General features: G+C 48.4%; 1 long non-coding RNA gene across 1 annotated transcript in view; it reads left to right on the top strand.

Annotated features, from left to right (window-relative positions):
* Positions 1–2,469: 2,469 nt before the first annotated feature.
* Positions 2,470–14,055, top strand: part of LOC138855075 (uncharacterized) — a 39,371-nt gene continuing 27,785 nt past the window's right edge. The window contains exon 1 of the long non-coding RNA XR_011394230.1: positions 2,470–2,594. This is a non-coding gene — a long non-coding RNA (uncharacterized lncRNA). The remainder of the gene's footprint in view (positions 2,595–14,055) is intronic.

Genomic DNA, 14,055 nt, shown 5'->3' with positions numbered 1-14,055 from the left:
GGTGCATTGGCTTAAGCCGGTAGGAGACTTGGACCTGCCTCGCATGGGCCAGTAGGCCTTCTGCAGTGTTCCTTCGTTCTTATGTTCTTATGTTCTTAAATGAAGACCCACCAGGTAAGACCCACCAGGTAAGACCCACCAGGTAAGACCCACCAGGTAAGACCCACCAGGTAAGACCCACCAGTTAAGACCCACCAGGTAAGACCCACCAGGTAAGACCCACCAGGTAAGACCCACCAGGTAAGACCCACCAGTTAAGACCCACCAGGTAAGACCCACCAGGTAAGACCCACCAGGTAAGACCCACCAGTTAAGACCCACCAGGTAAGACCCACCAGTTAAGACCCACCAGGTAAGACCCACCAGGTAAGACCCACCAGGTAAGACCCACCAGGTAAGACCCACCAGGTAAGACCCACCAGGTAAGACCCACCAGTTAAGACCCACCAGGTAAGACCCACCAGGTAAGACCCACCAGGTAAGACCCACCAGGTAAGACCCACCAGGTAAGACCCACCAGGTAAGACCCACCAGGTAAGACCCACCAGGTAAGACCCACCAGGTAAGACACAGCAGGTAAGACTCACCAGGTAAGACCCACCAGGTAAGACCCACCAGTTAAGACCCACCAGGTAAGACCCACCAGGTAAGACCCACCAGTTAAGACCCACCAGGTAAGACCCACCAGGTAAGACCCACCAGGTAAGACCCACCAGGTAAGACCCACCAGGTAAGACCCACCAGTTAAGACCCACCAGTTAAGACCCACCAGGTAAGACCCACCAGGTAAGACCCACCAGGTAAGACCCACCAGGTAAGACCCACCAGGTAAGACCCACCAGGTGAGACCCACCAGTTAAGACCCACCAGGTAAGACCCACCAGGTAAGACCCACCAGGTAAGACCCACCAGGTAAGACCCACCAGTTAAGACCCACCAGGTAAGACCCACCAGGTAAGACCCACCAGGTAAGACCCACCAGGTAAGACCCACTAGGTAAGACCCACCAGGTAAGACCCACCAGGTAAGACCCACCAGTTAAGACCCACCAGGTAAGACCCACCAGTTAAGACCCACCAGGTAAGACCCACCAGGTAAGACCCACCAGGTAAGACCCACCAGGTAAGACCCACCAGTTAAGACCCACCAGGTAAGACCCACCAGTTAAGACCCACCAGGTAAGACCCACCAGTTAAGACCCACCAGGTAAGACGCAGCAGGTAAGACCCACCAGGTAAGACCCACCAGGTAAGACCACGGGGAACATGTCTTGACGGGCCGGGAAAACAAGTTTAAAATGCAATCAACACAAATGTTGATATCTGTGATGGTGGTGGGTTGTGGTGGGTTGTGGTGGGTTGTGGTGGGTTGTGGTGGGTCTGTGGTGATGGTGGTGGGTTGTGGTCTATGGTGATGGTGGTGGGTTGTGGTCTGTGGTGATGGTGGTGGGTTGTGGTCTGTGGTGATGGTGGTGGGTTGTGGTCTGTGGTGATGGTGGTGGGTTGTGGTCTATGGTGATGGTGGTGGGTTGTGGTCTGTGGTGATGGTGGTGGGTTGTGGTCTGTCTATGGTGATGGTGGTGGGTTGTGGTCTGTGGTGATGGTGGTGGGTTGTGGTCTGTGGTGATGGTGGTGGGTTGTGGTCTGTGGTGATGGTGGTGGGTTGTGGTCTGTCTGTGGTGATGGTGGTGGGTTGTGGTCTGTGGTGATGGTGGTGGGTTGTGGTCTGTGGTGATGGTGGTGGGTTGTGGTCTGTGGTGATGGTGGTGGGTTGTGGTCTGTGGTGATGGTGGTGGGTTGTGGTCTGTGGTGATGGTGGTGGGTTGTGGTCTGTGGTGATGGTGGTGGGTTGTGGCCTGTGGTGATGGTGGTGGGTTGTGGTCTGTGGTGATGGTGGTGGGTTGTACGTGTTGTGAAAGGTTGTATGTATATTGTTAAGGGTTGTAGTGGGTTATAATATTATGTAGGTGGGTTGTGTAAAGCATGAATGCCTGTAGGTAGGTTGTAAGAATTGTGGTGAGTTGTAGGTGGGCTGTAAATAATTTAGAACTACGGTATACTGAGGATCGAGGCTACACCAGCCATGGCACTGAATGATTACCCACGGGCTCACGTGGTATATATACTGAGAGCTGCATTTCTCTCAGTGTATATATACTGAGAGATTACTTAAATCCCTATTCTAGGGATTTAAGTAATCTTGTCAAGTAGCAGACAGCCCTTAATAACCCCAGTGAAGTCGATAGGCTTTAAATCCCAATAATAATAATAATAATAATAATAATAATAATAATAATAATAATAATAATAATAATAATAATAATAATAATAATAATAATAATAATAAATAATAATTATTATTATTATTATTATTATTATTATTATTATTATTATTATTATTATCATTAGACAACTACGGGTTGAGTGCTCAATGGAGCACCAGGTTGTCTTACTAGAGCACAAGGAAACTCAGAGATAGTGTACACTTGTGGCTGCCACCAGCCAATCAGGTGCAGTCTAAGGGGTTGTTAGAAGCCACACGAATGGTTGACACGAAAATCTCCACCACACTGGACCTCGTCACGGAGGAAGAAGGTAGTTCTGTGCGTGTATGGTAGTGTCAGGTCACGGACTAGGAAGATGTGTGTGTATGGTAGTGTCTGGTTCTCATACTGATGCAAGAACAGTTCCGGCCTGACCAAAACAAGGCTGTCAGTGCTAGCAGTACGCAGTACAACGTTAGGCACCACAACCAGGCTGATTAGCCTGGCTGTTGGTGTTTACGTTGGATTACCTCTGTTATGTTCTAAATTTTGCTTTTAAATATATAACACGGTACACACACACACACACACACACACACACACACACACACACACACACACACACACACACACACACACACACACACACACATGCATGCAAGTCTGAGTTCATACAACGTTACAGTTTACAGCTCTGATACAGCATCATACAAATCTGCATTATTCACGTACCTTGTAATATAATTTTAATAGTAAAAATTGTGCGATGGTTGTGGGCGTGTGTTGTGGGCGTGTGTTGTGGGCGTGTGTTGGGTGTAACATTGCATGTTCAGACGGAAGCCATTATAAACCATCGGGTGAATAAACACTGAGAAAAAAAACTTGTGTTTATGGTGTCTAAGTGGGAACAGGAAGTGACTGTAATACACTGCTGGCAACGTTTGAATTGTAGTGACTGTCAGTATTACTGCTCTGATTGTAGTAACTGTCAGTATTACTGCTTTGAGTGTAGTAACTGTCAGTAGTACTGCTCTGACTGTAGTGACTGTCAGTATTACTGCTTTGATTGTAGTAACTGTCAGTATTACTGCTCTGACTGTAGTAACTGTCAGTATTACTGCTCTGACTCCCCTCAAGGAAGGTTCCTTGATGTTGGTGAGGGGCTCTTGATTTAGAGAATTGGATCTGTGCTCCAGTTCCCCGAATTAAGCCTGAATGCCTTCCACATCCCCCCCCCAGGCGCTGTATAATCCTCCGGGTTTAGCGCTTCCCCCTTGATTATAATAATAATAATAATACTGCTCTGACTGTAGTAACTGTCAGTATTACTGCTCTGACTGTAGTAACTGTCAGTATTACTGCTCTGACTGTAGTAACTGTCAGTATTACTGCTCTGACTGTAGTAACTGTCAGTATTACTGCTCTGACTGTAGTAACTGTCAGTATTACTGCTCTGACTGTAGTAACTGTCAGTATTACTGCTCTGACTGTAGTAACTGTCAGTATTACTGCTCTGACTGTAGTAACTGTCAGTATTACTGCTCTGACTGTAGTAACTGTCAGTATTACTGCTCTGACTGTAGTAACTGTCAGTATTACTGCTCTGACTGTAGTAACTGTCAGTATTACTGCTCTGACTGTAGTAACTGTCAGTATTACTGCTCTGACTGTAGTAACTGTCAGTATTACTGCTCTGACTGTAGTAACTGTCAGTATTACTGCTCTGACTGTAGTAACTGTCAGTATTACTGCTCTGACTGTAGTAACTGTCAGTATTACTGCTCTGATTGTAGTGACTGTCAGTATTACTGCTCTGACTGTAGTGACTGTCAGTATTACTGCTCTGACTGTAGTAACTGTCAGTATTACTGCTCTGATTGTAGTGACTGTCAGTATTACTGCTCTGATTGTAGTGACTGTCAGTATTACTGCTCTGATTGTAGTGACTGTCAGTATTACTACTTTGTAGTGACTGTCAGTATTACTGCTCTGATTGTATTGACTGTCAGTATTACTACTTTGTAGTGACTGTCAGTATTACTGCTCTGATTGTATTGACTGTCAGTATTACTGCATTGATTGTATTGACTGTCAGTATTACTGCTTTGATTGTATTAACTGTCAGTATTACTGTTCTGATTGTATTGACTGTCAGTATTACTACTTTGTAGTGACTGTCAGTATTACTGCTCTGATTGTATTGACTGTCAGTATTACTGCTTTGATTGTAGTGACTGTCAGTATTACTGCTCTGATTGTAGTGACTGTCAGTATTACTGCTCTGATTGTATTGACTGTCAGTATTACTGCTTTGATTGTAGTGACTGTCAGTATTACTGCTTTGATTGTAGTGACTGTCAGTATTACTACTTTGTAGTGACTGTCAGTATTACTACTTTGATTGTAGTGACTGTCAGTATTACTACTTTGTAGTGACTGTCAGTATTACTACTTTGATTGTAGTGACTGTCAGTATTACTGCTTTGATTGTAGTGACTGTCAGTATTACTGCTTTGATTGTAGTGACTGTCAGTATTACTGCTCTGATTGTAGTGACTGTCAGTATTACTGCTTTGATTGTAGTGACTGTCAGTATTACTGCTTTGATTGTAGTGACTGTCAGTATTACTACTTTGATTGTAGTGACTGTCAGTATTACTGCTTTGATTGTAGTGACTGTCAGTATTACTGCTTTGATTGTAGTGACTGTCAGTATTACTGCTTTGATTGTAGTGACTGTCAGTATTACTGCTCTGATTGTAGTGACTGTCAGTATTACTGCTCTGATTGTAGTGACTGTCAGTATTACTGCTCTGATTGTAGTGACTGTCAGTATTACTGCTCTGATTGTAGTGACTGTCAGTATTACTGCTCTGATTGTAGTGACTGTCAGTATTACTGCTCTGATTGTAGTGACTGTCAGTATTACTGCTCTGATTGTAGTGACTGTCAGTATTACTGCTCTGATTGTAGTGACTGTCAGTATTACTGCTCTGATTGTAGTGACTGTCAGTATTACTGCTTTGATTGTAGTGACTGTCAGTATTACTGCTTTGATTGTAGTGACTGTCAGTATTACTGCTTTGATTGTAGTGACTGTCAGTATTACTGCTCTGATTGTAGTGACTGTCAGTATTACTACTTTGATTGTAGTGACTGTCAGTATTACTACTTTGATTGTAGTGACTCAATATTGTTACTTAGATGTGTCAGCTCCTTGAGACACGACAGGCGGTGTCAGCACCTTGTAGGACACGACAGGCGGTGTCAGCACCTTGTAGGACACGACAGGCGGTGTCAGCACCTTGTAGGACACGACAGGCGGTGTCAGCACCTTGTAGGACACGACAGGCGGTGTCAGCACCTTGTAGGACACGACAGGCGGTGTCAGCACCTTGTAGGACACGACAGGCGGTGTCAGCATGACTCACGAAATCGTAATGACACGATTGCAAACAAACCATACCCCCGGCCGGGATTGAACCCGCGGTCATAGTCTCAAAACTCCAGCCCGTCGCGAAGGGACTTGAGCTAGAGTTCGTCACGGCCACGCTAGCTGGAGATTCGTCTGTAAAAACTTGCATTTGTGGTCACAGTGGTGCCTGTGCTAACCTTCCTATGGTGTAGAAATATACCTAGTTGGATGAATCTTATTGTGGCTAGCTGGTCCAGTGGCTAATGCGACGGGCTGGAGTTTTGAGACTCTATGACCGCGGGTTCAATCCCGGCCGGGGGTATGGCGGTGTCAGCACCTTGTAAGACACGACAGGCGGTGTCAGCACCTTGTAAGACACGACAGGCGGTGTCAGCACCTTGTAAGACACGACAGGCGGTGTCAGCACCTTGTAAGACACGACAGGCGGTGTCAGCACCTTGTAAGACACGACAGGCGGTGTCAGCACCTTGTAAGACACGACAGGCGGTGTCAGCACCTTGTAAGACACGGCAGGCAGTGTCAGCACCTTGTAAGACACGGCAGGCAGTGTCAGCACCTTGTAAGACACGGCAGGCAGTGTCAGCACCTTGTAAGACACGGCAGGCAGTGTCAGCACATTGTAAGACACGACAGGCGGTGTCAGCACCTTGTAAGACACGACAGGCGGTGTCAGCACCTTGTATGACACGGCAGGCGGTGTCAGCACCTTGTATGACACGGCAGGCAGTGTCAGCACCTTGTAAGACACGGCAGGCAGTGTCAGCACCTTGTAAGACACGGCAGGCAGTGTCAGCACCTTGTAAGACACGGCAGGCAGTGTCAGCACCTTGTAAGACACGGCAGGCAGTGTCAGCACCTTGTAAGACACGGCAGGCAGTGTCAGCACCTTGTAAGACACGGCAGGCAGTGTCAGCACCTTGTAAGACACGGCAGGCAGTGTCAGCACCTTGTAAGACACGGCAGGCAGTGTCAGCACCTTGTAAGACACGGCAGGCAGTGTCAGCACCTTGTAGGACACGGCAGGCAGTGTCAGCACCTCTCAGAACAGACTGACATCATATACCGCTACTTCACACAAGGGAACAATGAGACCTCAACATGGAAAAACAATTTTCTTTTGTTTCCATTCACTTTGCCACGAGATACACACGCGTTCCAAGACTCGTCTCCTTACAACCAATCTTTAAGATGTTCCCACGGAACTTAAATGTTGTCCTCGATGATAGGGCCGTAATTGCTGTGTCCACCACTGCCCTCCGTGATACTACGATTACGATCTCTGGCTAATGCAATTGCCGCTAATGCCACCACCGCTACCAACAGGTACCACCACTATCACCACCAGGAGGTACCACCCCCTCCAGAACCCACTGCTCCACCACTACAGCAACATAGGATCTCCAGGATAATTCTCTACATCCTCTCTGATCCTTATCTCGCTTCCACTCGCAGCTAACCTACAATATTCCCTGAAAATTACACTTCAATCTGGAAATGAATACAGCTTTGGAAATAATTAACAGGTCAGAAATTGTGTATCGCTAGTCTGTTACTAGACAGAGCCGCACCTCCCTGCTGCTGCTGCTGCTGCTGCTGCTGCTGCTGCTACCAGTGCTGTAGTTGCTGCTAATACTACTGGTGCTACCAGTGTTGTGGTTGCTGCTACAGCTACTGATGCTGCTGTTCCTACAGCTACTGGTGCTCTGTTCCTACTGATTCAGCTGCTACTACTGATCCAGTTGCTGTGTCTTCTGCAGCAGCTGAATACGAAGCTTATGCCGTTGTTACTGCTATTGTTGTTCCTGTCACTACTAATACTGCTGATGTTGAAGTTACTATCAGTAATGATGGTATTCTGATATTGGTATTGTTACTTCTATGGCTGCTACTGCTGTAGTTGCTGATGCTGCCACTGCTTTTGTTATTCCTCCAGGTGCTGATATTGCTGCTCCTGGGTCTGGTGCTACTAGTGCTTATGTTATTGTTGTACTGTTGCTATTTCAGATGCTACTAATATATATATTGGAGGAGGGCTCTGTCCTTTCATTGCTATTAAGGTTCATGACGACGTCTAAGTGGACAGTCTTGTAAAACCTAGCTGAAGACACTTCTGAAACCAGTTCTGAGAGACAGTAGAGACTTCAGTAAATCACCGTGGACTCTTAACTGAAAGTGATCTAATTTCTTGCCAGGGTATTGTGGATTCCCCTATTCTGAGAATCAGACACGTTTGTAACAAGTCTCCCTCTAGTTTATTATGTTATTTCAGTCTCGGTGACTCTTGCCTAAGATTTTAAAGTATATGGTAATATATCTTTCTCTCCGTATTTTTCAGTACAAGTATTTATGGATAATTGTATTAATTTTTGGTTTAAAATTATTTACTGGTAATATTTTCTTTGATTATATTTTGGTGTTTATATGAGTGAGGGGAAGTGGCAGTAACGTGAAGAAGGGCCATTGGCTGGCGAGGAGAAAGCTTGCAGCACCTGTAGAGTAAGTGGTAACAGGTGGTTACTAAGTGGCGTGTCAAGGGGATCTCTCACCCTTGGGTATCAGAGGGCTAAGTGGTGTACCAAGGGAGTGAAAAGGGTCTTTCACACCTCTGGGTATGAGAAAGCTAAGTAGCTTACTGAGATCATTTCCTCTCTCTAGTACGACACTCTCACTGCCACTTGTACATGCAGGCGAGTGTTAGAATACAACATAACAGCTATATGTGCCTAGAATATACACTAACTTCTTACAAATGTCGCGATGACCATCCATGTACACGTCTTTCTCTCTTTAAGGACATATGTTAGTTACCAAATATCAAAGACACTTGGTGAAAGGGACATGGCCTGTTATGTGTACCTCTAGGTATTAGTTTGTGTGTATCTGTACACTTGTGTGTGCGTGTTCCCCAGATGTATATTTGTGTATCAAATTATATGGTATATAGTCTTCTTTCTCGTGTAGAATGGTACAGTATGTTTGGTTTGGATTTCTATAAGATCGCAGTAAACAGATATCACAATATGCAAAACAACCATTGGGACTGGTGTATGTGAGGTGATATCTCAGCCTTATAAACCTTCTGCTGTTCTATTATTTTTAAAGGTCCTTGATAATGTGAGAAATCACAAAAGCGTTTGGAAGTTCACTATTTTTCGCAGCTATTGTTTTGCATATAACATTTAAATGAGGTTGGCAGGATATTCGACGATTCCTTCTTCCATGGGAGTAGGAGCTACGGTAGGCACCTAATAATTACAAGGAGGACAGTACGCCACCCACTGCTTACAAGGCAATGATACTCAGGGTAAAACGTCACAAGACTTTCAAGTAACATTCCGTGAAAATAAGCAAGTTTGTGTGCTGGGCTCAGCGGCTCGAGAAAGCACTTAGCGAACACACTCACTACCTACACTACTCAAGTTTTCTGCAGTTTTACGATGAAAGCCGTTTTTAAACTAGGATTTCCTTGGTGCGCATTAACAGAAAAGTTCTTAGATTAAATAATTTTGTGTCACCAGAAAATAATTAAGCGGTGTCACGTGTATGGTGTTACATGCATGATGTTACACGCACCACCAGCAGTCCTAGGACTGTTAGGGAAAATGACACAAGTGCAACTAATGTGACATTTTATTGTGGCAACGTTTCGCTCCCCAGGAGCTTTCTCAAACGAAACGTTGCTACAATAAAATGTCGCATTATATGCACTTGTGTGATTTTACCTAACATATTGTCGGTAATTCTACCAATTGCAATCCTGGGCCTGACGCCTTGAAGGTGAGCAAACACGATGTTGACAAGAATTACTCTGGTCAGACAGCTTGTAGTATCAAGTGAACGACATTGATAAACACACGATGTAACACGTTCTAGCATGTTCTTCACATGTTGATATCTCTCTCCCTCCCTCCCTCCCCCACTCACCTAACACCCTCCCCACTAACCTCTAGGTGAAATGTTTCTGAGGGCTACCTGCTAGCCCTGTGGTAAGTGTATCCCTGCTGCTGTAAACCCTAGTGGTAACAGTGTATCCCTGAGATGTAACACGGACCTGGTGGTCAAGGCCCACGATTTGCTTTCAGTTATTTAAATAATAAACACAATGTGAAACCAGCGCCTCAAAATGTGATGCAACAATCTCTGCTGCCAGCAAATGCAAGTTGCAGCGGAGCATGAGAGGCAGCAGGGCATGGTATATGTGATTTGATTTAGCCAAAATATTTCCAGTACTTTGGAGTGGGTACTAACAGTGTGTGTGTGTGTGTGTGTGTGTGTGTGTGTGTGACAGAAAGAGATACTGTCATGACTTTGTGTGTGTGGGATAATGAAATTTTACACCACACATGTTACATCGAGAACAAGTGTTAAAGAAGTTAATTGACTGTCTTGGGCGTTTAATAACTCAGAAGGTGAGAGGGGGCTCATTGTAGAAGTGTAAAATCCGAGACAGAGTAGTCAGTGTTCACAAGCCACAGATAGAAGCATCACCCTTGGAACAACTGAACCAGTATTCACAAGCCACAGATAGAAGCATCACCCTTGGAACAACTGAACCAGTATTCACAAGCCACAGAGAGAAGCATCACCTGTGGCACACACACACCTCACCAGCAGCCACAAGCCTGGAGCCTCCAGTGACTACTTTTTCTAAACCCTCACTGGCTTCATAAATAACACGGCGCTCGTCAAACACACGTGTGATTGATTAATGTTGTTCAAACCGTGCGGGGGCGAATAAGCCTGTCCATTGACGTCTCTTTTATCTTGATTGATAACCACTGTTTGTTAACGGGACGTGAGGAGTAATAACGATTACCTGACGTGGATTTATCTCTCACGACGCAATTCAACCCGGAAACTAACCATCTTCTGCTGGCATACCTGACATTTTTAGACGGAAAAGAAAATTCTCATTGCAGTTAAAAGTCTTGAATAAACGGTAGTCGATACGAGACCTTAAAATGTGGAGTAAGATTAAGAACGGAAGGGAAAATACAGAGACGGAATACAAGGAAGAAGAGAGATTTATTTAGTAGCTTTTAATTCAAAATTCTGTTCTAGATTGAGTGTTCCAATTCACTGAATTAAGTGTGAATGCCTTAATCCTTTCGCACCTCCCAACTGGTTTAGCGCTCCCCATGATAATCTAGATTAAAGTCTAGTGGGTTAAAAACACTTAGAAACAGGGTATGTTTTGGTTTTAAATAATGCTGAAGGACACTCTGCATTTAGTGTTACCTCAGGGTACGACTGGCTTCATTTTTCGTCCATGGTAAGTTCCTCTCACACCGTCGCCCATCTGTGCCCTCACTAAATTAGTTCTACTAAATAAGGTACTTCCTGTGACCTGCCTGGTGTCTGTCTCTTGTATCCTGCCCTGCTCTCCATGTACTGCCTTCCTGTTTGTTGCCTGCTTGCCCTGCCTGCTTGCCCTGACCTGCCTTCCTGCCTGCTTGTCCTGACCTGCCTTCCTGCCTGCTTGCCCTGCCCTGCCTTCCTTCCTGCTTGCCCTGCCCTGCTCTCCATGTACTGCCTTCCTGTTTGTTGCCTGCTTGCCCTGCCTGCTTGCCCTGACCTGCCTTCCTGCCTGCTTGTCCTGACCTGCCTTCCTGCCTGCTTGTCCTGACCTGCCTTCCTGCCTACTTGTCCTGACCTGCCTTCCTGCCTGCTTGCCCTGCCCTGCTCTCCATGTACTGCCTTCCTGTTTGTTGCCTGCTTGCCCTGCCTGCTTGCCCTGACCTGCCTTCCTGCCTGCTTGTCCTGACCTGCCTTCCTGCCTGCTTGTCCTGACCTGCCTTCCTGCCTACTTGTCCTGACATGCCTTCCTGCCTGCTTGCCTTGACCTGCCTGCTTGCCCTGCCCTGCCTTCCTTCCTGCTTGCCCTGCCCTGCTCTCCATGTACTGCCTTCCTGTTTGTTGCCTGCTTGCCCTGCCCTGCCTTTCTTCCTGCTTGCCCTGACCTGCCTTCCTGCCTGCTTGTCCTGCCCTGCCTTCCTGCCTGCTTGTCCTGCCTTGCCTTCCTGCCTGCTTGTCCTGCCTTGCCTTCCTGCCTGCTTGTCCTGCCTTGCCTTCCTGCCTGCTTGTCCTGCCTTGCCTTCCTGCCTGCTTGTCCTGCCTTGCCTTCCTGCCTGCTTGTCCTGCCTTGCCTTCCTGCCTGCTTGTCCTGCCTTGCCTTCCTGCCTGCTTGTCCTGCCTTGCCTTCCTGCCTGCTTGTCCTGCCTTGCCTTCCTGCCTGCTTGTCCTGCCTTGCCTTCCTGCCTGTTGTCCTGCCTTGCCTTCCTGCCTGCTTGTCCTGCCTTGCCTTGCCTTCCTGCCTGCTTGTCCTGCCCTGCCTTGCCTTCCTGCCTGCTTGTCCTGCCCTGCCTTGCCTTCCTGCCTGCTTGTCCTGCCTTGCCTTCCTGCCTGCTTGTCCTGCCTTGCCTTCCTGCCTGCTTGTCCTGCCTTGCCTTCCTGCCTGCTTGTCCTGCCTTGCCTTCCTGCCTGCTTGTCCTGCCTTGCCTTCCTGCCTGCTTGTCCTGCCTTGCCTTCCTGCCTGCTTGTCCTGCCCTGCCTTCCTGCCTGCTTGTCCTGCCTTGCCTTCCTGCCTGCTTGTCCTGCCCTGCCTTCCTGCCTGCTTGTCCTGCCTTGCCTTCCTGCCTGCTTGTCCTGCCTTGCCTTCCTGCCTGCTTGTCCTGCCTTGCCTTCCTGCCTGCTTGTCCTGCCTTGCCTTCCTGCCTGCTTGTCCTGCCCTGCCTTCCTGCCTGCTTGTCCTGCCCTGCCTTCCTGCCTGCTTGTCCTGCCCTGCCTTCCTGCCTGCTTGTCCTGCCTTGCCTTCCTGCCTGCTTGTCCTGCCCTGCCTTCCTGCCTGCTTGTCCTGCCTTGCCTTCCTGCCTGCTTGTCCCGCCCTGCCTTCCTGCCTGCTTGTCCCGCCTTGCCTTCCTTCCTGCTTGCCCTGCCCTGCCTTCCTGCCTGCTTGCCCTGCCCTGCCTTCCTGCCTGCTTGTCCTGCCTTGCCTTCCTGCCTGCTTGCCCTGCCCTGCCTTCCTGCCTGCTTGTCCTGCCCTGCCTTCCTGCCTGCTTGTCCTGCCCTGCCTTCCTGCCTGCTTGTCCTGCCCTGCCTTCCTGCCTGCTTGTCCTGCCCTGCCTTCCTGCCTGCTTGTCCTGCCTGCCTGCTTGACCTGCCTTCCTGCCTGCTTGTCCTGACCTGCCTTCCTGCCTGCTTGTCCTGACCTGCCTGCTTGTCCTGACCTGCCTGCTTGTCCTGCCCTGCCTTCCTGCCTGCTTGCCCTGCCCTGCCTTCCTGCCTGCTTGCCCTGCCCTGCCTTCCTGCCTGCTTGCCCTGCCCTGCCTTCCTGCCTGCTTGTCCTGCCTTGCCTTCCTGCCTGCTTGCCCTGCCTGCTTGTCCTGCCCTGCCTTCCTGCCTGCTTGCCCTGCCTTCCTGCCTGCTTGCCCTGCCCTGCCTGCTTGCCCTGCCCTGCCTTCCTGCCTGCTTGCCCTGCCCTGCCTTCCTGCCTGATTGCCCTGCCTTCCTGCCTGCTTGCCCTGCCCTGCCTTCCTGCCTGCTTGCCCTGCCCTGCCTTCCTGCCTGCTTGCCCTGCCCTGCCTTCCTGCCTGCTTGCCCTGCCCTGCCTTCCTGCCTGCTTGCCCTGCCCTGCCTTCCTGCCTGCTGGCCCTGCCGTGCCTTCCTGCCTGCTTGCCCTGCCCTGCCTTCCTGCCTGCTTGTCCTGCCCTGCCTTCCTGCCTGCTTGCCCTGCCCTGCCTTCCTGCCTGCTTGTCCTGCCCTGCCTTCCTGCCTGCTTGCCCTGCCCTGCCTTCCTGCCTGCTTGTCCTGCCCTGCCTTCCTGCCTGTCTGCATCCCACGCACTGTACATCTTCCGGCTGCTTCCTCTTCCCAGTTATTCTATTTCGCCTATTTTTTTCAAGTGTGAGGAATGTGTGTGTGTGTGTGTACTCGCCTAGATGTGGTTGCAGGAGTCGATTCATAGCTCCTGGCCCCGCCTCTTCACTGGTCGATACTAATTCACTCTCCCCCTGCTCCATGAGCTTTATCATACCTCTTCTTAAAGTTATGTATGGAACTTGCTTCCGCTACTTCACTCTCCAGATTATTCCACTTCCTGACAACTCTAAGGCTAAAGAAATACTTCCTAACATCCCTATGACTCATCTGGGTTTTCAGCTTCCAGTTGTTTCTGTATCTCATCTCTGGAACATTCGAGCCCTGTGTGTGTGTGTGTGTGCGCGCGCGCGTGCGTGTATACTCGCCTATTTGTGGTTGCAGGGGTCGAATCGCAGCTCCTGACCCCGCCTCTTCGCTGGTCGTTACTAAGTCCACTCTCTCCCTGCTCTAAGAGCCTTGTCATACCTCTTCTTAAAGC

The sequence above is a fragment of the Cherax quadricarinatus genome, chromosome 80 (assembly GCF_038502225.1).
Source record: "Cherax quadricarinatus isolate ZL_2023a chromosome 80, ASM3850222v1, whole genome shotgun sequence".
NCBI lineage: Eukaryota > Metazoa > Arthropoda > Malacostraca > Decapoda > Parastacidae > Cherax > Cherax quadricarinatus.
The sequence above is the reverse complement of the archived record's forward strand: the minus strand, read 5'-3'. Positions and strand labels throughout refer to the sequence as shown.